The sequence below is a fragment of the Nannospalax galili genome, unplaced genomic scaffold (assembly GCF_000622305.1).
Source record: "Nannospalax galili isolate Female #2095 unplaced genomic scaffold, S.galili_v1.0 scaffold572, whole genome shotgun sequence".
Classification (NCBI taxonomy): Eukaryota; Metazoa; Chordata; class Mammalia; order Rodentia; family Spalacidae; genus Nannospalax; species Nannospalax galili.
In genome coordinates, this window is record NW_008331829.1 from 1431282 (window position 1) to 1455994 (window position 24713).

General features: G+C 39.2%; 1 protein-coding gene across 8 annotated transcripts in view; it reads left to right on the forward strand.

Moving 5' to 3' along the window:
- Naaladl2 (N-acetylated alpha-linked acidic dipeptidase like 2) overlaps positions 1-24713 on the forward strand; it is a 1296606-nt gene that overhangs the window by 437447 nt on the left and 834446 nt on the right. The window contains exon 1 of one of the 8 annotated variants that reach the window (XM_029560551.1): positions 4029-4089. The exons of the other annotated variants lie outside the window; for them this stretch is intronic. The gene's annotated coding sequence lies outside the window, so the exon portion shown is untranslated. Of the gene's footprint in view, positions 1-4028; positions 4090-24713 lie in introns of those variants that run through there. 8 annotated transcript variants of the gene reach the window in all.

Sequence of the window (24713 nt, forward strand, 5' to 3'; positions counted from 1 at the left end):
CTGCTCTTCCAGAGGAGAGAGTTCAATCCCCAGCACCCACATAGTGGCTAACAACCACCCATAACTCTAGTTCCAGATCTTGATGCCTTCTTCTAACCTCCACAGGCACTGTATGACATGAGTGCACTTACATACATGCAGGCTATACACCCATACACATAAAATAAAATAAATACAAGAAATCAGGCATGGGGACCAAGCCATCAAGCAGCCTTGCCCCATGGTTTGTGGCTCAGGTTCCTGCCCTGACTTCCCTCAGTGATGTGACCTGAGAGATGTTAAGATAAAATAAACACTTTCCTCCCCAAGTTGATTTTAGTCAGTTTTGTCAAAGCATCAGAGAAGCTAAATAGGACAGGAGTAGTACACCACTGGAGATCAGCAGGTAGAGGCATGGCAGGAGACATGGCATTCAAAGAAAGAATCAGGAAGCCCAGAGTGTCTGGGAAAGCATGAGTAGGCTTTTGGTTAGTATCCAAAAAGGAGAAAGAAAGAGAATAAAGTTATTTTTTCTGACTTGGAGCTCATACAGCTGGAAGCAGCTGAGGTAAACTGCATAGGAGAGGGGCTTCTGGGTAGGGTTAGTACATTACCACATGAAGGATGACTATTCATCCATCTCTTTAGCAAGTCTACAGGTGACTCAGCTTTCCTATGGGTGGTCTCCAGGTCAGGTGATTGAAAGGCTCAGCTGAGTTAACTCTTAAGGGAGGACATACTAGTAGGCTGTGTTCTAATGTCTGCAGCAGATCAGAATATGATGTCTCCCCGCAGGGTTAGAATTAGAACTCAGATTCCATTCACTTGACAAGGACGAAGTAGCTTCTCTTTAATGGGCCTTAGCAAAGCCCCAATGTCTCCATGTAAAGCCCACCATGAGGGAGGTGTCCATCCTCCATGGTATCTGAGCCTGTTACTCTCTGCAAATTCCTCTCTCAAGAGTTAAGACCGTAAAGTCATTCAGAAGTTGGGATAAAGATAGTGCATAAAAAGCTTTTGGATATCTGCTCTTGCTATCAGGCTTGGAAGGTGATCCGAGGGACGCGGATTGCAGTAGAGCCATCTGAGTGAGGGTTGACTGCAAACAGGAGGAGACTAAAATTAAGACAGCCTTTAAGTCCAAAGATTAATAGTCGTAAAGTCATTCAGAAGTTGGGATAAAGATAGTGCATAAAAAGCTTTTGGATGTCTGCTCTTGCTATCAGGCTTGGAAGGTGATCCGAGGGATGCGGATTGCAGTAGAGCCATCTGAGTGAGGGTTGACTGCGAACAGGAGGAGACTAAAATTAAGACAGCCTTTAAGTCCAAAGATTAATAGTATCACCACTAAGGTTGTAATAGATACAACCTTGAGCATGGGACTCTAATTTCAAAACTGTCCGCTAATGGAAGGGATGGTATCTGGCCTGGAGTTTTGGTCATTCCCTCAATAACAGCTTCCAAGACAGGGTGCTTATTTGGTAGAAGGGACAAATAACAAAAATCTGAGCTGCTTTCTGGCGTTCCTGGCTTCAGACGAAGCCAAGACCAAAGATAATTTTGAACTCTGGCCGGAGACAAGCATTGGAACTGCTTGCTTTCGGGGTCCTAACTAAAATGACCCAACCAGTTCCTCTCTCCTCTCCTTATTATTAGTTCTTCTTCATGGAAACTTGAAGCTTCTTCTGTTTACTTATTGCTCGTTCACATAAAAAGCAAGACAAAAATATGAAGAAGCCTTGTCTCAGTCATAAATCTGAACTATCAACTTCTCTGTGTTCTCAGCGTCTCCAAGATGTTAAGGTGTTTGATTGCATATACTATTAAAAATCTATCCCAAACACAGTGCCTGGCCACAGAGCATTCCCCTCAATAAATATTTTGAGAGTTAAAGTATGGCCATTTAGATTCTGGGCGAGCCTGGGAAATTTACCTTTGTGACTTTACAGTTTATATAACCAAGATCCCACAATTTAATAAGAATTTAACTTAAATAAAAGTATCTAATTTATTATTATTATTATTGATAATAAGAACACAATAAGCAACGTTTGGGGTAGAACCACACGTTCAAGACATAAAGACCATTATCGACCGAATTTTGCTTCATTGAGAGCTCTTCATGGGATCCAGAGAATATTTCCCTTGACAGCTCTTTCCTTGTGCTGTCAAAGAGTTCATCTTAGGCCACTGCATCAAGGAGTGTAGCATTAAATACAGTTTGCTTCCATGGACACCTATCAGTAACAGAAGATAGAGAATAATCTGTAGCAGAACACAAAGGAATGTTATGTCACCACAGCCTTAAACTAAACCAGAACTCAGGAAATCTTAGTCCTCCTGCTATTTATTTCAAAGCTTGAAACTATTTCTCAAAATTATAGGCTCTAAATGAACAAGTGAGCCTTGTGTCTCCTGCTTGCTACTTCTACTAACTACAAAGATGAATACCTTTTCTTTTCAGGGAGATCACCCTCAAGATGTCTTAGAATCAGGGAGAGTCAAAATATAGCTCATTTTATGACTCAGCTTCATGGTGGAATACTAACAGGCACAAAGCCAATCAGAAGACTGCATTTTAATGCACTTGGAAGTAATTATTTCAAATAAATAGATAAATGTAAAAATATAATCTATGCAAATCTATGTAAATGGACGGTTACAGTGAATTAGTATATAATATTACTGAGTAAATTGCTCAGGGTTTTCATTAAATAAAAAAGACTAAAGACCTAGGTTAGTAAGAAAAAGCTCTTTTCTCTATTTCAGTAGTTAATCTGGTCCAAGATGATCAACTTCGCATTAATCATAATAATTAGGGGTAGATTTACTGAACATTAGTGTAATTTTCAATCATGCTAATAGTTGTGCAATCCTCTGCTCATTAATATAAATGAGGTAAATTAGATCCATGACATTATAAAGGAGCTACAGAAGCTGCTGGAACTTTCCTTGGTCCTCCTTAAACTCCATTAATTGAATTGTAATATGTTATTCTTGATACTTATTTTCCTTCTCTTTTCTGTTGCTAATGGTTCCTCAGACTGGTTAATGAGTGGGCTAAACTTTTAATTTATGTGATGGCTACAGTGAAGTTTAAATCACATACACTTATCTTGTCTCTTTACCTTAATCCTTTCTCAAATGTTCAATCAACACCATTTATGGTGAAATTACCCATGCAATTGAAAATTAGATGTATCAGGACTGTACGAAGGAAATGAGCAACCCTTGTCTCCTAGAGAGGCATCCAGAAGGCTTTGCGGTTCACACTGGTATAGTTAAGTTTGTGAGATATGCAGACAATTCAAGATGAAGTTTGCTCTCTTCATAAAACCTTTAAATGTTCAATTATATTCTTAAACATCCAAAGAGGCTCATTTCTTTGTGTTTCATAATTGTTTACTGATTCCCAAGAAGGCCTTTTCTGAAAATAGTGCCTGACTGAGATCTTCATTTCCATCATTATGTGAGGGTTTTTTTTTTTCATAGTCAATAATGAAGTTTTAGAGTAAAAATTTATTTTATGACAACTTTTTATTTCTAAAAATTTAAGAAATTTGAAAGCATATACTAAAACTACATCCACAAACAGTAAACCATTGTTTATCACTTGGGTTGTTGTAAATATTTACAGGCAAATAATGAGCAGACGACTCCCTTTTGATGGTCATATAAAACGGGGACCATAAAGAAACTTCCTTGAAATTAGAATCCACAACCTGATTACATTGTCTTTTTATATAAAAAGAAAATATTTGATCTGGCTGTCAATCCTTGTCAGGAGAAGTTGCTTTCTCACATCTATTTGTCAGGGTAAATAAAATAATCCGAATGGGAAACACACCGTCTGGAGCAGAGGATATTGGGACTAGCTTTAGTATTCTCTACAAACTTGAAATGCATTATCTTCTCATTCATTTTTGAGGGAGACAAAATGTTACCCTTACCTTCTTACAGTTTTCTGGGTCTGAGAATTGAACTCTATATGGAAGATCAACTGAAGTAATATATGAAGATTCTTAATTATACGTTTTCTTGTGATAAGAGATAGAAATGGAAAACCAGACACAGAACTCAACGTGGACATTCTGAGTTGATCTAAGTGTGGTAAGTTGTGCACAAGTGAGAGTGGGGTGGGAGGGGCTCCTATAGGGATGTTGGTTAGGTGAACTGGCTAAGATGATCAGATTTCGCAGAGAAGCTTGTCTGGGTAGATTTCATGGCCTCAATTTCTATGAACAGGAAAAAAACATTCCCTGTGGTATTAGGAAAGTATCCTTCATCAGAGTATTTCACTGTTTACTTTTAAGAGATGTGCTTTGGGGTGACCTGTTCTTAACTCCTTCACATCTGTAGAGCAAATATAATATTCTGTGCTAGACACTGAAATGACTATAGGGATGGCAAGAGCCTTGTTTGCAAAGGAGTTTTTGATAGTTAGAGAAACAAAGATGAAAAGTGCTTATATAAGTAACCAATGGCAGGTTTAGAATTTGAATTTATTCTGAAGGATATTTTCTGGTACCTCAGCTAAAATATGCCACATGTCAAAAGAATTTATGTTTCATAAAGACAATAATAGTATTATGTGATTCTATCAAAGAATCTGGACATCATAATCAACATAGTTTAGGGGAAGGAAGGAGGAAGGAAAGGAATTGAGAGAATGTGAAAGAGAGAGAGAGAGAGAGAGAGAGAGAGAGAGAGAGAGAGAGAGAGAGAGAGAGCTAGAGCCAGAGATAGAAGCACAGAGAATATGAAAAGGAATGGATGTGATCAGGACCCAGGATGGGTCATTTTAATTGTCATCTTGGCTTAATTTGGCATCCCCTCATAGACTCACTGGCTCACCATGTATGTGTCTGTGAGGGCATTTCCAAGGAGGTTTAACTGAAGTGGAAGATCCTGATATAAGAGACTGGATTTAAAAGGGAAAAAAAAATCCAGCCGAGCACCAGCTTTCATCTCTCACTGTCTCCTGACTATTGACACAATGTGACCAACTGCCTCAAATCTGACTTTCATGCCTTCTCTGCCGAAATGGACTGTATCTCCTTAAACATAAGCAAAAGGTGAACCCTTTTCTCCTTTAAGTTTATTCCTGTCATGTGTTTGGTCACAGCAACAAGAAAAGAAATGGAAGTAGATGTCATTGCTCATCCTGGCCTGAAGCCATAATGGTAGCTGTGGGAGAAAGTGTGGAGTTAGTTCACAGGCAGTGAGAGAGAAGGGACTGCCGGGCGTCAGCAAAGGATGGAAAGGGAAAGTGACCCCAGACACATGATGCTTCTATTTATGGATGTAAGGAATACAGGCTAAGGTGCAGGTTGAAGAAATATGGAGAATCCATGTTTCTGTTCCTTATAATGGTTTGGGGACAGCTTGAGGGGCCCTGAGTATTTTCTGGAATGTTCTGAGGTTATGTCTGCCATTAACATAGGTGTTGCTTGCCCATCTGCAACCGGCCCTGCTAGCTCAGGCCACCCCTCGCGCCTTGGAGTGTGCTTCTTCCCAAGTGTTTGTTGGACTTCCTTGCCCACTGTATATTTTCTTTGCAGTATTCACAAATCCCTCTACCATAAATGCTCACCATTATTTTACATTGAGGAAACTGAGCCATGGGAAATGGCTGTTAAATGTCAGAGGAGAGATTGACTGTGACCCTGATGTACCTGTGGGGCTTTTACATTTGCTAATTTGGGAAATGTGGATAAAAATAACTTCATCAATACATATGAAGGTGTAAATCTGAGGTACACAATCAACTGTGGAGATGTGATTGAAAAGCTTTCAATTTTTCATAACAATGTTCATTAATTTGTAATAAAAGAATTAGATTCAACTATGAGGCTTCAACATGGCTTATAACACTAAGAAAATTCAAGCTAAATTTTCCTCTTGGGAATGTTGTTTTTCTTTCTTTTTAACGATTCTAATAAAGAAAATACTATTATTGTAAGCTTTTCAAATGCTGAAACTAGAAAGAACTGTAAAAATTATTTACTGAAAAATAACTGTATGAAGAAAGTGACATTTAGGCAAAACTTGCGGCTGACAGTCTGGAGACTGAATTCATCGGTATCTCCAGATGCAATTCAAATGCTAAAGTAGAACACAGTCCATAAGGAAGAGGTACTTGAATGAATTGTTTAGACTCTCCATTCTCAGATAACCCATAACTGTTTTTAACCTCTATTTTAGAACCGCTTCGTAGCTCAGTAATTCAAATACTTTATCTTCATTACAAAGCTCTAAATACCTTTAGGGGAAAGTTATAGCTCAGCGTCCTTCACAAAATGATTTTTTTAAAGAAGTAATTTTTGATAAAAAAAAAGCATTACAAAAAATATTTCCAATTTCAGTTCAATATGCCTTGTTCTATTTTACTTATATTTCACCATGAAAAGACGTTATTTTTGTTTTAGAAGAATGAATTATGGTTAAATTAAGGTAAAAAAATTGATGTAGAGAGTGTAGTTTTGCTAAGTTCACTGAAATTGAGGTTAGTATCTGAGCCTGGGGCAGTTATACATTTATAACTAATTCTTGTATAGCACGTTGGCTAAGATTAAAGTTATATCCTGCTGTAACTGATATTCCTTACTAGGATTTGTAGATTTTAGAACTTTGTTTCATTTTATCATGTCTTTAGCAAAATTGTTACTAAGTTAAAATATATCTTTTTTGCTTAGTGGAAAACTTTTTCTGTTTTAAGTTTGTCATTTTGTAATCTGCAAACCAAAACAGGAACAGTATAATATGTATCCAGATAAATTCTACCAGCCATGAAATTTCTCTGCAGGGCACATGGAAAAAAAAAAAAGGAAGAAATGAAGAAAGAAAGGTAAAAGTAAGCTGGTGTGGTGGTACAAACTTTTAACCTCATCACTTGGGAGGCAGAGGCAGGAGGATCTCCATGAGTTTAAGACCAGCCTAGTCTTCATAGTAAGTTCCAGGCCAGCCAGAGCTACTTAGTGAGACCCTGTCTCAAAATAAAACAAAGCAAAAGAAAAAAGGGGGAGTTGAAAATTGTGTATTTATTCATGTAAATTTATATGCTGTTTACCTAACTATGCCAGATTTTCATAGATTTCCTCACATTGCCTGAATCACTAAGAAAATCCGACATGTAGAGACCGACGTCCCTTGTTGTCATTTTATTTTCATGTATAACCTATGAGCAGAAGTTTTACTTTAGGAACATAGCGGCAACAGTTGTAAGCCATGTCAACCAGTTCCCAAAGTTCGCCACGTCGGCATTTTCTGGATTATTTATATACGCTTTCCCCGTAGTTGAAGGTATCAACCTTCTGCTGTACAGTTAAGCTTAACACAGCCTTTGAAGTGGGAACATTTCTGAATTCGCTGCCCCTGGCAGGACGGCATGAGGGAAACCTTTGGTCTTTAGAGAGTGACCGGCATTGCTTATTTGTTCGTTTTTTCATTGGCCGTTTCAGTCATTAGTTCGACAAAACTTCATCAAAGGTCTCTCAAGCAGAAGAAATGTCCCTTGTTATCCATGTGATTTGAATAAGTCATTGAACCTTATATGGGCCTATTAGTTTTATTACCAGTTAGGCAAATATATTAATACTTAGGACATTAAATGAGGTAATGTGAAAATCCCTGCAGCAGGGCTGGGCAGAAGTGGGAGCCCACGCACTGTTATACTTTCTTGTTTCCAATCTGACTTCAGAATGTCTGTTCCTATTTCATGAATTATTTGGAATTTGTAGCAACAGCATTTTGGAACTTTAAATTTGGAGCATACTATAGCATAGAAATGTCCTTCTATCTCGTTCCAGATAACTTAAATATGAAATCTACTTATTTAAAAGCTAAGAGCTATTCATCTGAAATTAATTATATCTATGCATTTCCATTTCCCCTTGTAGCAAGTGACCAGGAAGATGGAAGAGAATCAGGGAGGGAGAGAGACGGGGAGTGAGAGAGGGGAGAGAGACAAAAGAATTGACACCTGTTTTTCTTGGGCCCTGTATGTTGTGACCAGATGTCTAATTCTCCCAATTTCAGAAGACATACCCCCCTTAAACTAAATAATTTGATTTTCACAATAGAATTCATTTTTGAAACTTTGATAACTTCGAAAGTCATAGAAACATTTTTTAATAAATAGTCTACCTGATTTTAATGAACTGATTGCCCTTCGAAAGGAAGCTACTTGCCAGCTTCTCCTGGAAGTGACGGGAGCATCAGGTTGCCATCTGTCTTTCCTCTGTGTAGGAATGCTGCCACAATACAGAGCAGGAAACAGACTGCATACCAACACAGGCTTCTGTTCCTCTGCCTTCCAGAATAACTGCAGGGCTCCCTGAAGCTGACTTGACACTTTTCTGTTTCTACCTCTAGATTAGACCCAACCGAAGTCTTTCCTCTAGATTGGATACAGTGGCTACTGAGGTTGACAGTAGTGATCTTATTAGGACAATTGCTCTTAAATACCCCTGGAAAGAGGTCCTAAGCTGCCTCTATATGGGCTGTACGTGCGCTTCACTGTTTAAGAAGAATGAAGACAGGCTAGTCTGTGTGACTACACACTTTGGAAAGAGTCCACTTCAGAGAGTACCTTTACTGTCATTCTAAAGGACAGTATACATCAATTTTGTCCAGTATTAACTCTGAGCAATGTTGACCATAATCCTAAAACACATACCCATAATCCATAAACTCAAATGCATAAATCCCCACACATCAAGACCTCTGCAGTTAAAAATTCCCAAAACTATGTTTCCAAAAGATTAAAATCTTAATTGTTAACACTGAAAGTCCGAAACCCAAATTCCTGTTGAGGAAATAGAGTATGTAAGAGTGGTGGAAAGAATTGTGGTAACACAAATCATATGTTTCTCAGTTGTACAAAGGAGAGGTGCAGCTTGCTGGGCAGAGCAAATCTGGAAACACCCTGAGGGATTCCCTTGGTGTGTCTGCACCAAGTGTTTCCAGAAGACATTAATATAAACCAGGGTGAGCATAGGGGAAGGACCAGGGCAGTGTGAGCAGGTGCCAGGTGATATGTTCTCTGAGGAAAGCCATCTCACCGTCACCTCACCATCCAAAGAACAAGCTCTTGTCAGTTCTGCATGACTTTAAAATATAGACAATGTCTGTGCTAAGTAGCTTCAGTGCCAGCTAGACACACTTGGGTGGAGGGAACCCCAGTTGAGGAATTTCCTCCAATGGACTGGCCTGTGGCCATGTCCGTGGGGCATCTTCTTGATTGTTGAGTGATGTGGCAGGGGCCAGCCCACTGTGGGCGGTGCCACCCCTGGGCAGATGAGCCTGTGTTGTATAAGAAAGCAGGCTGAGCATAGGCTGAAGGAGCACGCCAGTAAGCAATGTTCCTCCATGGTCTGTGCTCCAGGCTCCTGTCCCTAGATTCCTGCCTGGAGATCTAGCCCTGACTGCTCTCCATGATGGGCTGTGAACTGTAAGATGAAATGAGCCCTTTCCTCCCCAAGCTGGTTTGATTGGTGTTTTCATCATAGCAATAGAAAGTTAACTAACTTAATGACCTTGAGCACTGGCCCACTCTTGTGGACTGCCTGTATGAAACAGCCCATAATCTATCCTTGAACTACACTTTCTCATATCAAATTTTGTTTTCAGATTATTTTGCTTTTTGATTTTCCCAGTCCTTTTAGTTGTGTATGTTATTTTTCTGTGATCCAGTATATCTCAAGTATTTTATCTTTGCATTACTTGAAATGCAGGAAGTCTAAAGCACACAAAGATTCGGGGGGACTTCCTGTTCGTTTTGTATACATTTTGCATTTGACTCCATTTACAAAAGCATATTACCAAAATGTGGGCTTTACATGTAAGTGCTGCATGTACATAGTGAACATCCTCCTTAAGGGTAGAACTGTCCCCTCTGTACATCTGTGTTTGTGAAAGGTAGAATTTCTCAAGATCTGGGCTCCTTGGATGTCTATGTATCTGACACAACTGCTCAGTCTCTTCAGAGACTTTGGCAGTGTGCACGCAGCTGAGTCACTAGGCCCAACCGAAGTCTTTCCTTTCCTTTATTCTTTATTAAACACAGGGTCTTACTATGCAGCCCTGGCTAGCCTGGAACTTGCTTTGTAGATGAGGTTGGCCTAGAACTCACAAAGATCTGCCTGCCTCTGCCTCCTGAGTGATGGGATTAAGGGCGTGTGCAACCGAGCCCCACAACAACCTTTGTTTTTGATGCGATTATATATTTTATTTTTTATCTTTCTTTTTAAATATATTTTATTTTTATTTTATGCCTATGAGTGTACTGCCTGCATGTGTTTAAATGCATCTGTGCTGTCCAGTGACTGATGAGGTCAGAAGAGGCTGTCAGATCCCCTGGAACTGGAATTACAGATAGTTGTTAGCTGCCATGTCAATGCTGGGAATCGAACCTGGGTCTTGTGCAAGAACAGTGAGTGTTCTTAACTGCTGAGCCATGTCTCCAGCCCCTTCACCTATTTGTTAATACATGTCTGTCTGCTCACACCCTATGTTTCTGGGACTATCCTTGCTGTATCTGTGTTGGCAGAACATTATTATTTGTGTAAAGCAGAAAAGCATTCACTTGTGTTTCCATGTTTCACAAAATCTTTAAAGGTCCAAATAAATGTCATCTAAGAAAACTTAAATTTTCGTTAAATTATATTTTGGGTATTTTAGACTGTAGAAACTTTGGAATTTCAGCACTTAGGATGATAGCTCAAATCTAACTCTCCTGGCCATGTGGTGAGGGATTGTCGGCAGCTTCCACTTGCTTTAATCTCAGGGAAAATGCAAGAAAATGAAACCTCCGTACTACTGCACATTGAGATAATTCTAGACGAAAAAGCTCAGAAGAGGATTGAGCACTGAGGTTACAGCTTTGTGAGGCCCTGAAAAAAAGATTAGGCTAAGCAAAACCCAGATTTTTGACCCACTGAAGCAGATAGTAAATGTGTCTCATGTTAAGCTGCAGAATCCACCGTACCATGTTACTCGACAAGAGAGAACAGCTGTGTGTATAACTGTGATCAAGGTCTTCCCATAATTTCCATGATTAATTCAGTTTAGGATATTTTGGCAATTCATATCCTTTCTACTTTTCAAAAGTGATTCTACAAAATCATGAGGCATGTTTTCTTAAAATAGCTTCACCTTTTGCAGTATAAAATTAGGAAGGATGCTATTTTATTTTTGAGACAGGGTCTCCCTTTGTAGCTCAGGCTGGCTTCAGACTTGTGATTTTCCTGCCTCAGCCTCCTGGGCATATGATTCTTACACTCTATGTAGTGCCATAAAATACAGAATCATAGTATTGACCCATACTGTATTTGGGGCATATATTTATATGTGGGCACAAATAAAACACATTTGTTTGGGTGGCTCTGTCTCCCTGTGCATCTGTGCTCCTGGAAGCGCCCCGTGAGGAGGTAGCATTGCCTATGTGTGTCTGCCATGATCCAGTGACTGAACTGATAAGAAGCAGCTGGGAAGATCAACAATGGCTGCTCATCTTAATGTATTGGCATGTGATCCTGGTGCACTATACAACAAGTGTGTGCTGGCTAGATTTCCTGTGTTCTCAGGAAACAGGCGCCTTTCCCAACCCGATGGTCTTACCATGACCATTCTTCAGTGCTGTACCTTAATGCTATCCAGGAAGCATTTCCTGCCTCTCCCCACTAAAATGTTTATGCTGTTATGCTATAAACACTTGGTTTTTCTCCCTTCCAGGCCTTTTCACTACCAGCTGGATTTGTTAGTTTCAGCCTTAGAACTGTGTTGATTCCTGGTGTTGTAAAGTAAATAGAGGAAGGCTGAGTGGAGAACAATGCGGGTTGTACCCATTACAGTTCTCCATTCTTGAAAAGATTTTGTGTGAGAGCTTGTGACTATTGTGCTTCCCAAAAACTTCACCTCAGAAAAAGTGCTGCTTATACATTCTGGAAAGGCTTTTCTGTTTTCAGATGAATTGCCCCTGTTATTTAGTAGCACAGTCATTTGCATATCGATGTAAGCAGCTAGGAAAATAGTATCCTGTGAGAGCAACTAAATAATCTACATGCTTCTACTTTTCCAGTAGCTTTCTGAAGAGCCTTAGAAGACTACTGCATGTCTTGAAGTATGCTTTCTTATACTTTTTAGGCATATTAATGAACTATTTCTAACAGGCACATATAAATATACATACAGATAGGGACCAATACATTCTGTTTTATCTATCATCTATCTATATCTATCTATCCATCTATCATCTATCTATCATCTATCATCTATCTATCATCTAATTATCTATCATCTATCTACCCATCTATCCATTTATCTCCATTTATCTATCTATCTATCTATCTATCTATCTATCTATCTATCTATCTATATCTATCTTCTATCTATCTATCATCTATCTATCATCTATCTATCTATCTATCTATCTATCTTTTTATCTACCTATCTATCTATCTATCATCTATCTATCTATCATCTATCTAATCTATTTAATCATCTATATAGTTATTGTTGAGACAGGCAGGGTCTCAAGTAGGCCAGGCTTGCCTCAAACTCACTATTTATCTGTGGATAACCTTGAACTCTGTCAACATTTTAGAAGAGTGCAAGACTCCATATGATGCCTGAGCTCCCAGCCCAAATTTTATTTCTTTTAGACCCAATTGTAATTAAAATAAAATTGGACTCATTCTCTCACAATTCTTGGTAATACTAAGATTAAGAAGTGGAAAAGAACTGACATCCAGGCCATTGTAAGCTGCTACTTGTTAAAATATGTAATTAAGAACAAAGCCTGATTTATACCGTGAACTCGTAGCAATTCTTGTCAAGTTTTACATCCATTCTTTCTTTTTCTTCTTAAAATCTATTGCTTTAATCTACACTTTTCTGTGTTTTCCAAAGTGTTGCTTTGCCCTGTGGCTGTAATTGAGAAGCAGCTGTGATTTAAGATGTCAGCTACACCACTGCCATGAACTCACTCAATAGCAGCTCTGCATTATGTTTTAAATAAATGTGTTGTGACTACGATTATGTTGTTATTGGGTGTGAATGGATAAGTGTCCGGGAGTGAGAGGCTCATGGGATTCTGAAGCAGCACAGGAATCCTTCATCCTCGTTCCTGTTTAGTTACTTTTCTCCTTGTTGTGACAAAATGACCAAGAAAAGCAACTCATGGAAAGAAGGGCTGATATGAATCATGGTTTGAAGATATAGTCCATCATGGTGCTGAGGACATGATGATGGGAATGAGAGAGAGTTGGTTACACTGCATCCCCTATCAGGAAGAACAGGCTTACATACTGATGTTAAGCTCATGTTTTTGTTATTGTTGTTTGTTTTGAGACAGGATCCCCCTGTAGCCCCAGTTGGCCTAGAACTGGCTATGTACATGAGGCTGGCCCCCATCTCAAAGAGATTTGCCCACTTCTGCCTCCTTAGTACTGGCATAAAGGCATGGACCACATGGCCAACAAGCTCACTTTTTTCTGTTTACCTTTCTTCAGTCTGGGACCACAGGCCATGAGCTGGTGTTGATCTCACTGTGTAGATCAGGCTGGTTTCAAACTCCTGGCAATCTTTCAGATTGTTTCTTCTGTGCTGAGATTACAGGTGTATAGCACCATGCCTGGCTATATATTTTTTTTAATTATTTAATAACCACATGATTAGAAGCATTTCATTATTCCTGGCAATCATTCAGATTGTTTCTTGTGTGCTGAGATTACAGGTGTATAGCACCATGCCTGGCTATATTTTTAACCTTTCTTAGTATGTCTATTCATTTAATAAGTTGTTATGATTCACTTATCTGTATATATATATTATATATATAAAATAACAGCATTCGACATGCTGTATTTTGTATATTTCTATGTGAATGAATATCAGGAACAAGTAATAAAAATATATCACAAGGAAGACCTCATCACAAGTAGGGTCTGAGTCACATACTGAACCTGTGACCTTTCCAAGGCCATTAGCCTTTTGCCTATGTCTGTTTCTTCATCTGAAAATAATGTGGTTGTAGAGATTACACAAAATGATAAATATAACACACACAGCTCAATACCTGACACATGTTAAGTAATCATTTCATGTGAGTTACAGATAGCAGTGAGATGAAGGAGACTAATAATTAAATCTTTCTAAGAAGGAAAAGAAAGCAAAATCATTGCAGTTACATTAAATACAACTTTGAGTGAGGTGATCAAAAGGAATGTCTGTTCGAAATATGTGTGCTTGCCTGAAGAAGAGAAATAGGGGCAAAGGAATTTATAAAATTATTAATACATATTTACTGTGATTTAGGAATTTGAATTTTTAAAATTGGACTTTTAGAAAGTGTTGTTTCAATGGGGTGGCAGAAGTTGTGACTCCGCTCCTCTGAAGACTGGGTGTCCCCTTCAGGTTGCCATTGTATCCTTCTCAGCCATCCTCTCAATAGCTTTGAGAATGTTCCTCATCCCAGTAGGACAATGGTGAGATGACTGTAGGCCTCAAATACTAGTGACAGGGCCTTCAGATCATTATTTGATCCTTAAACTCAGATTCATCTACAGAATGGAATTTACAGTGCCCTAAAAATTAACCAAGTAAAGTAAATGAAATAATTACTATGAATCATTAAATGAAATAATGAATTAAAATTAATAGCTTTTCAAGACAAATGTAGATATATGATAAACAACTGATAGGTTATAGAAACATAGGTAGAAGATATACAGGTAGATGACAGATGATGCGATAGGTGATAGGTAAATGATAGATGATAGATAGGAGATAGATATATCATTACAACCTGTAAATAGAGCAGTATTAAAGATATTTAGACAGTATCAGAGCATAAGCCCTGGGCCGTCAGAATATCTGTCAGCTCCAAGCATTCCAGATGGCTCCCTGAAGGACATAGGGTTCCGACTGAGACCTACAACAAAGGACTGCACTCTTAGCATGGTAAAACATTTCAGTACATGTGGTCAAGATGTCTGTGAACTACTGAGAAGTCAGTGTGATTTAATAATGATGCAACCAGGAGCTGGCAAGGTGACTCAGTGGTTAAGAGCACTGGCTGCAGAGGACCTGGGTTCAGTTCTCACTACCAACATGTTAGTTCACAAACATCCTTAACCCTGTTCCAGGGAGCCACCACCTGGTCTTTGCAAGCATTATATGCATGGTTACAGTTACATGAACGCAAACAAAAGACTCATACACATAAAATAAAAATAATAAGTGAATGAATGAAGAAATAAATAATAACAAAGGTGTGGTTTGAGTATGTAAGAAACCTGATTCTAAGTTCCCAGTTCCATGCACATCACAAAAACAGAGGAAAAAGAAAGTTCAGGTCTGTGCATAAATTCATAAGCAGTCAAGCTTGTAAGGGGTGGGGCCAGGAATGGAATTAGAAGCTTTTATGGTACGAGAAATATGGTATAGTTGAAAGTTTTAAGTTGAAAACTTCTCTCCTCTAGCCCTAGTCTATATATCATTTATGTCATTTATGTTAATTGCATTACTCTTTAATTATTCATGGTTTAAAGACTTGAAGACATGTTTATATGCTAGTTGATGAATGTCAACAGAAACAAATTAATTTGCTCTGTATTCCTTCCTAGTGTTCTATGATAGAATTTCTAAAAATGTATTACATTTTACATACATGTGAGTGAATATGTGCATGCGCATAAATGTATTGCATTTTACATACATGTGAGTGTATGTGCATGCGCATTTGTGACATAGTTCACATGTAGAAATCACAGGACAACTTGCATTTTAATTTCAGTTCTATAGTATGACAGTTACAGTCTTTATAAAAGGCAATCTTGAAAACACAATACATGTCTGAAACTATAGGAACTGTTAACTAGAAGAGAGGACATATAAATATCATAGATTTTATTAGTCTTGAAAATTATTATTAGATTTTTTTTGGTCTTTTTGAGACAGGTCGCCCTGTAGCCCCAGCTCTCCTGGAACTCACTATGTAGACCAGGCTGGCCTTGAACTCACAGAGATCTGCCTGCCTCTGCCTCCCGAGTGCTGGAATTAAAGGCATGCGCTACCATGCCTGGCTTATTATTTGATTTAAAAAATTATTTCTTATTTTTAAATTTTTTGGATGAGTGTATTGTCTGCATATATGTAAGTGCACCCATGTTGTGTGCAATGCCTGAGAAGGGTCAGAAAAGGGTGTTGGGTCTCCTGGAATTGGAGTTACAGAAGGTTGTTAGCCTCCATGTGGGTGCTGGGAACCAAACCCAGGTCCTCTGCAAGAGCAGTCAGTGCTCTTAATCACTGGTCCATCTCTCCTGCCCCATTAGATTTTTTTTTTCAAAATCTCATTTAATATTGTAATTAACAAAACATCATGCATTTATGCTAAATTTAATTAATTATAACTTAATTATATTAAGTTATACTTAGAACTTGATCTTTATTGATATGGAAACATTTTCTCATCTCGGAATAATAGTGATTTTTTAAACTCTTGCATTCAATCAATAACAAATATTATTAGTATGATATCCTAGGTTCTGAGAATATAATCATGAATACAATGGTGTCGGCCTTATAAATTTTACAGATCGTCAGAAGAGGCAGATAAACAGGGAGGAACCATAACAATGCACAGATCTGTGTTATATATGGGAAGCTGAAGTGAGGCAGTCTGGGGAGACCAGAGGACTTTTCTAGAAGGAATAAGCCCATAAACTAAGACCATGGCATTCCAGGGTATGGTCCAAAGGCAGGAGTAATCATGGTCTCCGGAACAAACTCCAGCCACTCAGCAGGGAAGGCCAAAGTGTTCAGAAGTCTTCACAACATAAAGAACTCGGATGACAGAGGAGTTTCCAGGAAAGGAAGGCTGTGTCTGCTTAATCCACAGAAACAAGTCACACGTGGGGTTTGGTTCTGTGAGTGGTAATCCACGTGAAAAAACTTGCACTAGTTTGTTTTTAAGAAAAACAAATATTTTTACTTATTTTTTTTTTATTTTGTGTGCATGAGTGTATTGTTTGCATATGTGTAAGTGCACCCATGTTGTACAATGCCTGTGGAGGTCACAAGCGGGCTTCGGATTCCCTGGAACTGGAGATATGGATAGTTGTTAGCAGCCATCTGGGTGCTAGGAATCAAACCTGGGTCCTCTGCAAGAGCATTCAGTGCTCTTACCCACTGAGCCATCTCTCCAAACCCCAAGAAAACCAAATTTAGAATGAAGAATTTGATTTGCAATTCAGAAAATTAAAATATTTAATTAATGTAATGGATAATATTCCATGTGATGGATAAACTTGGTTTAAAGTGACAGCAGAATATAAGATTTACTTCGGATAAGTCCAGAAAGAAACAGGTTGTAACTGTGCTGGTGATGTCAATGGTGGGCAGAGTGTCTACCAGCCATGTAAACAGCCCTGGGTTCAGTCCCCAGCATCACATAAACTGAAAGTGGTGGCTTACACCTGCAATTCCAACACTCAGTTTGTGCAGGCACGAAGGATCAGAAATTCATGACAAGTTTACGGTTAGCCTAGGATAAATGAGACCTTGCTCAAAACTATGAGCATACTGAAAAATAATTTCTGAAAATCGGCAGCCCCGTGGCACTCATGTGATGGTTGCATGATTAATGCCTGCTCTTACATGCTTACTACATCATCCCTAAGATGTCAGTGCTATCTGCAGAGGCCCAGAGAACCACTAGAGCTCCACATACCGGAGTTGATCTTCATGATGCAGAGGAAAGGCCAAACATGGGGTCATTTCCTCCTTCGAAGGAGACTGCAGTCGCACAAGCACGTCATTAACATCACTCACTGAGACGCACTCACTGCTTGCGGGGGGGAAGCAGCAAATTCTAGAGGTGTGCATCTTTATCACCGAAGAAGGTGATGCAGTGGAAACCGCTTCCAGCCTGGACCTAAATGGAAGGCAGCAAATCAGTTCCAAAGGAGTCAGGTGTGACGCATCGCAGGCGGCTGGTGGTCACTGTGTTCGAATCCAGCGAAAAGTAATATGTTCTAAGGAGCAGTTTTCAGGCAAAGAACCAGTCACTGACAACACGCCCTGTGGTTGATATTTTGGGGTATAGCAGGAGACTGAGGTCATGGTTCCTGATTTGATAGAACCTGAAGTCAATTTTGAGCCACAAAACCGTAATCAGAAAACTCAGCACTCATCTGTATACTCGAACAAGCTTTCGAATGCTATGTAAGCACCCATTATTGAAGATTTTGTCACTAGGAGTGAAGTAGTAAACAACTTTTATATAAATAACACTCTTCTGTGAGCTGAGTATATATCTAATACTTCAACTTCCTATTTAGCTATAATCTGGATATCTCCCAATAAGACCATGACTTCATCTGTCCTTCCCTATTTCTATTTATACGTATCCACATAATCTAAGTAAGTTGAAAAGCAACATTTGAACCTGGCAATGAATGCAAGATTTCGTGAATTGCTGTAGGGACTGTTGGTGACATGATCAAATGATGGGCACAGCCATGGATAGCTGCTGACCTATGTTAGATTGTGCCTGAGATTTAATTTATAAACGTGAGTGTTGACCTAGCAAGGACAATGACGCTGGAAGAAATTTTATTACTCAGTTTCCAAGATACGGAGTCTGGCTGCACCATGCACAGTCATACACACAGTTGCCTGATTCAACAAGAAAGCAGAAGGCCTAGAGAGAAATGTGGCCTGGACCTTTATTGTGCTTCCCATGGGAAAGGAAGGAAGGGCCAGGTAAACAGTACAGGACTCACTAGTTTGAATAGTTTCCGCTGGCTACGGATTACAGAGGGAGTCTGGAGTTGTTTTGTACCTGGGTGTGAGCTGATTGAGGGCAGCAATGGTAAGTTAGATACTGGAAGTGGCAGGGCTATGAACTTCGGATTGCTTGTGCCACAGACAATTTGGGTTGCTATTTTAAATGACATAAAGTGGATTATTGGTGAAGAATAGACGTTTATCTCTCCCAGTGTGCAGGGTGGGACATATGGCCAAGTGGCTACCAGGTCCAGGCTCTGGTGGGCTTCCACCTGTTCCTCTTGTTGCCTTCTCAGCAGAGGACAGTGCACAGTGGCTCTCTGGTGCTTCCTTTATAAGTGATTCCATTCTGAAGGACTCTAGCCTTAAAGCCTAATCGCCTCTCAAAGGTTTGACCTGCTAAGGCCATCATCACAATAACGATCAAGCTTCAACCTAGGAAGTTTTGCAGGGGAGAAGGCACAAGCATCACTACTGTAGCAGTTGATTTGCAAATGATAGTAAGACTAAGGAGTTCTATAATATATCCAGGTTTTAGCCTAGCTCTGGGAAGGCAAATCTCTCCAGGATTCATGAGGCTCTAAGATCGTGAAGTATTGAAAAACATGGAAAATGCAAACTGTGGCTGGTTAATAGTACAACATGAGAGCGTCGTCAAAGCTTCTTTGTAACGCTGAGCCTCGGCATTCCCAGGCATGCCTCTATCTTCCCTCTCCAAAGCTTGGTTTCCTTTGTGGTGGTTATGAAACGTGACCGTAGAAAGGATTTAAGATGATAGTAGTGTAGCTGTTTCAGAAGGTTTGTCTCTGTGTTTGCCTCCCTGACCAGAAGCAACTTGGAGAGGAATGGTTACTTTGAACTTACAGGTTAAAGACTGTGGTCTAGGGAAGCTGAGGAGGAGCGCAGCAGGAGCTTGAAGCAGAATTTCCTGGCTTCTTCTCCCAGCTTGCTCAGCTGCCTTTCTTAGACAGGGCAGGCCTACCTTCTCACTGGTACCCACCACAGTACGCTGGGCCCTCCTCCATCAATTGTCAACCAAGAAAATGCCTTCCTGGATTTGGTGGTATACCTTGAATCCCAGCACTCAGAAGGAGGGTCGGGCAGATTTTGTGAGATTGAGACCAGTCTGGTCTACACATTGATTTTCAGGTCAGCTGGGGCTACAGGTCTTAAAACAAAAACAAGAACCAAACAAAAATAAAGAAAATGCCTCATAGACATGGCCACAGGCCAATCTGATCAAAGAAATTCCTCCATTGCTCTTCCCTCATATAAATGTGCTTTGCCAAGCTGACTGCTTACACCATGTCAGATTGCTATGTATGCTTGTTGAAAAATTAGAGAGGTAATCCCTGGTCTAGCATGCATGAAACCTTGCTGGATTTCTTCCCCAGCACCACCCTATCCCCCCAAAATAGAGGCTTTAAGATAGGCTTTTCGTAAGATTGATGAGTGTTTTGAATATTAATGAGGAGACTTTATGTTCACAGTGTAAAAGTCGGACATTAAATAAAAGATCAAGTTCCATGATACTGAAAGTTCCCAAGTACAGCAGCCAGTGAGATGGCTCACAGGGGTAAGGCACTTGCCACCAAGTCTGATGACCTGGTTTCCAGCCCAGCGACCCAGGTGCTGGAGGTAAAAACTGAGTTTCTCACCTTGTCTTCAGACCTCCACATTTACCCACTGCACATATGCACAGTTAATATATGTAATAAAGAAACTCTCAAGAATTATTTTTTAAAACTCTGTAACAACTTCATTATTCACTGGTTGTAAAAGCACGGATCTTTCCTTATATTCTAAATTTTTGTGAACATAAATTTCATTTTCAAGATAAAATCCTATTCAAGCCTCTTCCCTGAGCGTTTAGTATCAATCTGAATGATTGAATTCCAATAGGGTCTTTTCACTTGCTTTTACCTTGGGTTAGCACATCTTTCAGTAATGACTAGAAGCAGATTGGAATTGTTCTGAAAGTACCCCGGCCAGAGGAGACAAAAGGCACACACCATGAACGTCCGGCTGAGTACATTCCCAACTCCAACAGCCTGCTCTTTTGGAACATTTCAGTCTCCCCAAAATGTTTTAGGAAAGTAGGTTCAGATCAGAGTTTCAAAATTTAATATAAATCCATGATTACATAAGTCTAGGTGGCATTGTAGTTAATCAAAGCTAAGGGGTATTTCCTCAACCACCCAGGGCTTGGAAACCATTGTGGAAGAGAGGGCAGAAAGACTGTAAGAGCCAGGGTTAGCGTGACCTTAAGGAAGCAGAGTTTTCCAGGCCTCTGGGAGCTTGCTCATATGAACTTGCAGCAATGGTGACAGCGTGCATAGGACCCATGCAAACTCAATCAGACTTTTTTAAAAACCCAGCCTAGAACTGAAGAAATAGGAGGCCCCAAACTTACCTAAGGAATTATCAGCAACTGATCACTGCTGGATGAAGGGAGTTGATTTTCTTTAAGGGAATGGCACTAGGTAGACTGGACAGGCTCCAGTGGATGAACTCACACTGAGGGACATCTGAGGACATAAACTTCACTTGATGAGCCTTGACATATATGACAGAGTGCATGAAATCCTGTGGGTAGGCTATGGGGGATGCAGATGAGGGAGAGGGTCTAGATATACTGTATGACATACACAAAATCGATAAAACTATACATTGAGAAAAGCTAAGAAGTTTTTGAAACTTCGTCTTTTTCGAGCTATTAAAATAATAGAAGATGTTAGAATCGAGGAGGAAGGGCATTTTCCCACCGAACGGTTCTGCTCTTGCACATCTCCTAGGTCAAGTGTGTTGCTAAGTCTGGTTTGGAGACCCTGACCTGGAGAACAGCAGGAAAGGAAAATGGATGAATCCTATATTCTTCAGTGCTTTGTGTGCCAAACAGACAAAGGTTCATTTCTCCCAAGTTACACTGAAGATACAATTTCACTGCTTCTGAGAATGCATTTCAAGTGTGCTAAACTACATTACTAGCACGCTCATAGCACTCTGTGTTGAATATTTTGATGTATGTCCCAAATTTCTATAGGATGCTATATATCCTTGGAGAGTAAGAGTCTGTGTTCATTAGCAAACCCCGTATCAGATCAAAGCCTTATCCAGGAGAGTCCCTCAGAGCCTCAAGTTTGTGAATTAGGAGTAAACTAGATTGTGTCATTACAGAATAGCATTTTAAAACATAGTCTTTTCAGTTACCATAGATCCAAATTTAAATAGATTCCCACCATTCAACTCTTGGCCAGTTCTTTTAAAATAAGAGATTCTGTAATGATTATGATGATTGAAACAAATTGTGAAGAAAACATTTCGAGTTCAGACCATACTCACACGTTCTCTAGATGTGCCTTTGGAAACAATAAAAAGAAATGGTCAAAATACAAATATGTGGATTAGCCATAAGTAGTGTATTATATATTAATATTACTATCTGTTGGACTTCAGTTTGACAGTTAAAAAATAGCATTTGCTTTGCTCAAACAGAAAAATCAACTGGCATCAAAAGACTGCCTGAGTGTATATGTTTGTAAGCAATCTTGCGCTGTTTCCAAATTGAGTTGATAGTCTATCAAATTTGGACCCTGAAATGTAGCTTAGCATGTGAATATTTCTGTCACACATAGAAGAGTGACTCTCAAACTATGGTTCTTTGAATAGAGCACTGGCATAGCCTGAAAGCCTGCCAGGAATGCAGATTTCCATGGTTAACTTCCAAATCCAGTGAGTCAGAAACTATAAGGGTGGGGCTTCACAATCTGTTCTAATAAATCTTCAGATGATTTTGATGCTTATCCAAGATTCAAAGCCACTAAAACAGAGAAAGAAAAGCAGAGATCGACATAAATCTTTCATGGTGACCAGTCACAAGTGAGCTGTGTGCTCCACAGCACCTGCCCATAAGGAATTCGAGAAATTTAGAGTAAACATGAAAAGGTTCAGCGCATCTGCCGTAGGTCAAGCACTTAAAATTAAAGAAGGTAATTTGCTCAAGAACAAAGTGAAACTGGCATGCCTCATTCCCAATCATTATTCAGGTATGGGGTTTACAAGAGTCACTAAAACCAACAAAGTCTCGGAATCCACAGTGGGTGAACGTCTGGGAAATATGTAGAGATGGGAGTTGTTTGAAAGCAGCTCCTTAGTGATTCATTAGCAGTTCTCAACTGCTGTCTCGGATTTGGGGACTAGAGAAGTATTTTGAGAAATTCAACTCACCTAACAACAAAGGTTCCCAAGATCACGCTTCCATGCAGGCCTTCAGGCCACAGATCCACTCAGAACGTAACAGACAAAAACAGAACACAGAGCAAAAATGATTCAGGCACAAATAAAATGTTAATTAACATGACGAAAGTTATGTGATGCGTGGGTTGCTGATGAGGTATAAATCTAACAGAGGCTTAGATTTCTGAGAATATGTAAAACCACCTAGTATTAATAATGCTCATCGGCAGGAGTTTTAGAAGTAATTAATAAATATTAGTAAATATGACTTATATCCAGCCATATTTGACAAATATGTTAGAATCATTCTTTATTAATATTTATGAGCTAAAAAAATCATTGTCATGGGCAAAGGAGTCTGAACATCATCAAAGTATGTTGTATGAAATTCTCAGAGAATCTGTAGTAGTATTTTTTTGATTAAAGAAAAAAATATTTATTTTTATTTTATGTGTATGTGTGTATTGCCTGCATGTGGGTAAGTGCGCCTGTGTCATGCAGTGCCCTCAGAGTTCAGAAGAGGCTGTCAAATACCCTGGGACTGAAGTTACAGGCAGTTGTTGGCTGCCATGTGGGTGCTAGGATGGCTCAGTGGTTAAGAACACTGGTGTTCTTGTAAAACTATTTTTAAAAATTCGTTTGAAATTCCTGTGAATTGTCAAACGGATATAATTCCTTTCAGTGTTGGGCACAACATTTGATCTTAAATTTTTAGCCATATAATCTGACTGTAGAAACAAACCCCACAAAGGGTTGGTGCTTTTCAGTGATGCAACGAGAGCAGGATCAGTGTTGCTGTACAGGATGACATTTGAATTATGGTGTAGCCTGTGCAGTCCTGAGATGGCATAGCATGGGAGGGAGCACCAGGACTCCTATTCAACTGTCAATAATCACCTACAGACTTAGCTGACTATGGGATCTGTAAATTAGTTTCCTGTCTATATGAAATTAGTCTAACTCTTATGTTTGAAAATGTATCAGATCATCTATGTCAACATTATTAGCAATAAAAATCCAGATGTCTATTATGAATTTCTGCTCAAAAATACTTGCATCATCTAGTGAACCCACCATGCCAAGTAGATGTGTAAAGCTGTGTGGCTACATGCACGCAATAAGGTTGTACAAAGGTGAAGTGTTATTATTACATTTTGTTCATTGCTATAAACCTTGAAGCCCTGTTTTCCATTTATTTCTCACACTGTATACACTTTTAGCAGATGTTCTCTATCACTAAATGGTAGACAGTAATCTATAGTTAGAAATTAAACAATTCTGAGCTTAGGTTGCAGTGGTGGTTATTGCTAATGCTAGATAAGCTCACTGCTTGTATCATGTGTGGCTCGCTAAAGTTTTTGAAGTAGGAATATTTTTCAATTTGTGATTGATTCTTAAACTTGTCCTTGATTCCCAGTGTTTAGTGATAGCTTAGAATTACAACTTCTTAAATAATGAGTATAAATCACATTCTTAATAAAAAGATGTTTGTTTTTTTCAAAATAATATGTAGCATTTGTACATATATGTGGGGTAAAGCGATCCTTTAATTCATGTACTCATTAATAATTATGTAATGCTCAGGTCAGAGTAAGCATGTATATCTCTTCAAGCATTAACTCCTTTTGAATGTTGGGAGACAAGGGTTAGGAGGAGGGTGATGCATCTCTCTCTCTCTCTCTCTCTCTCTCTCTCTCTCTCTCTCTCTC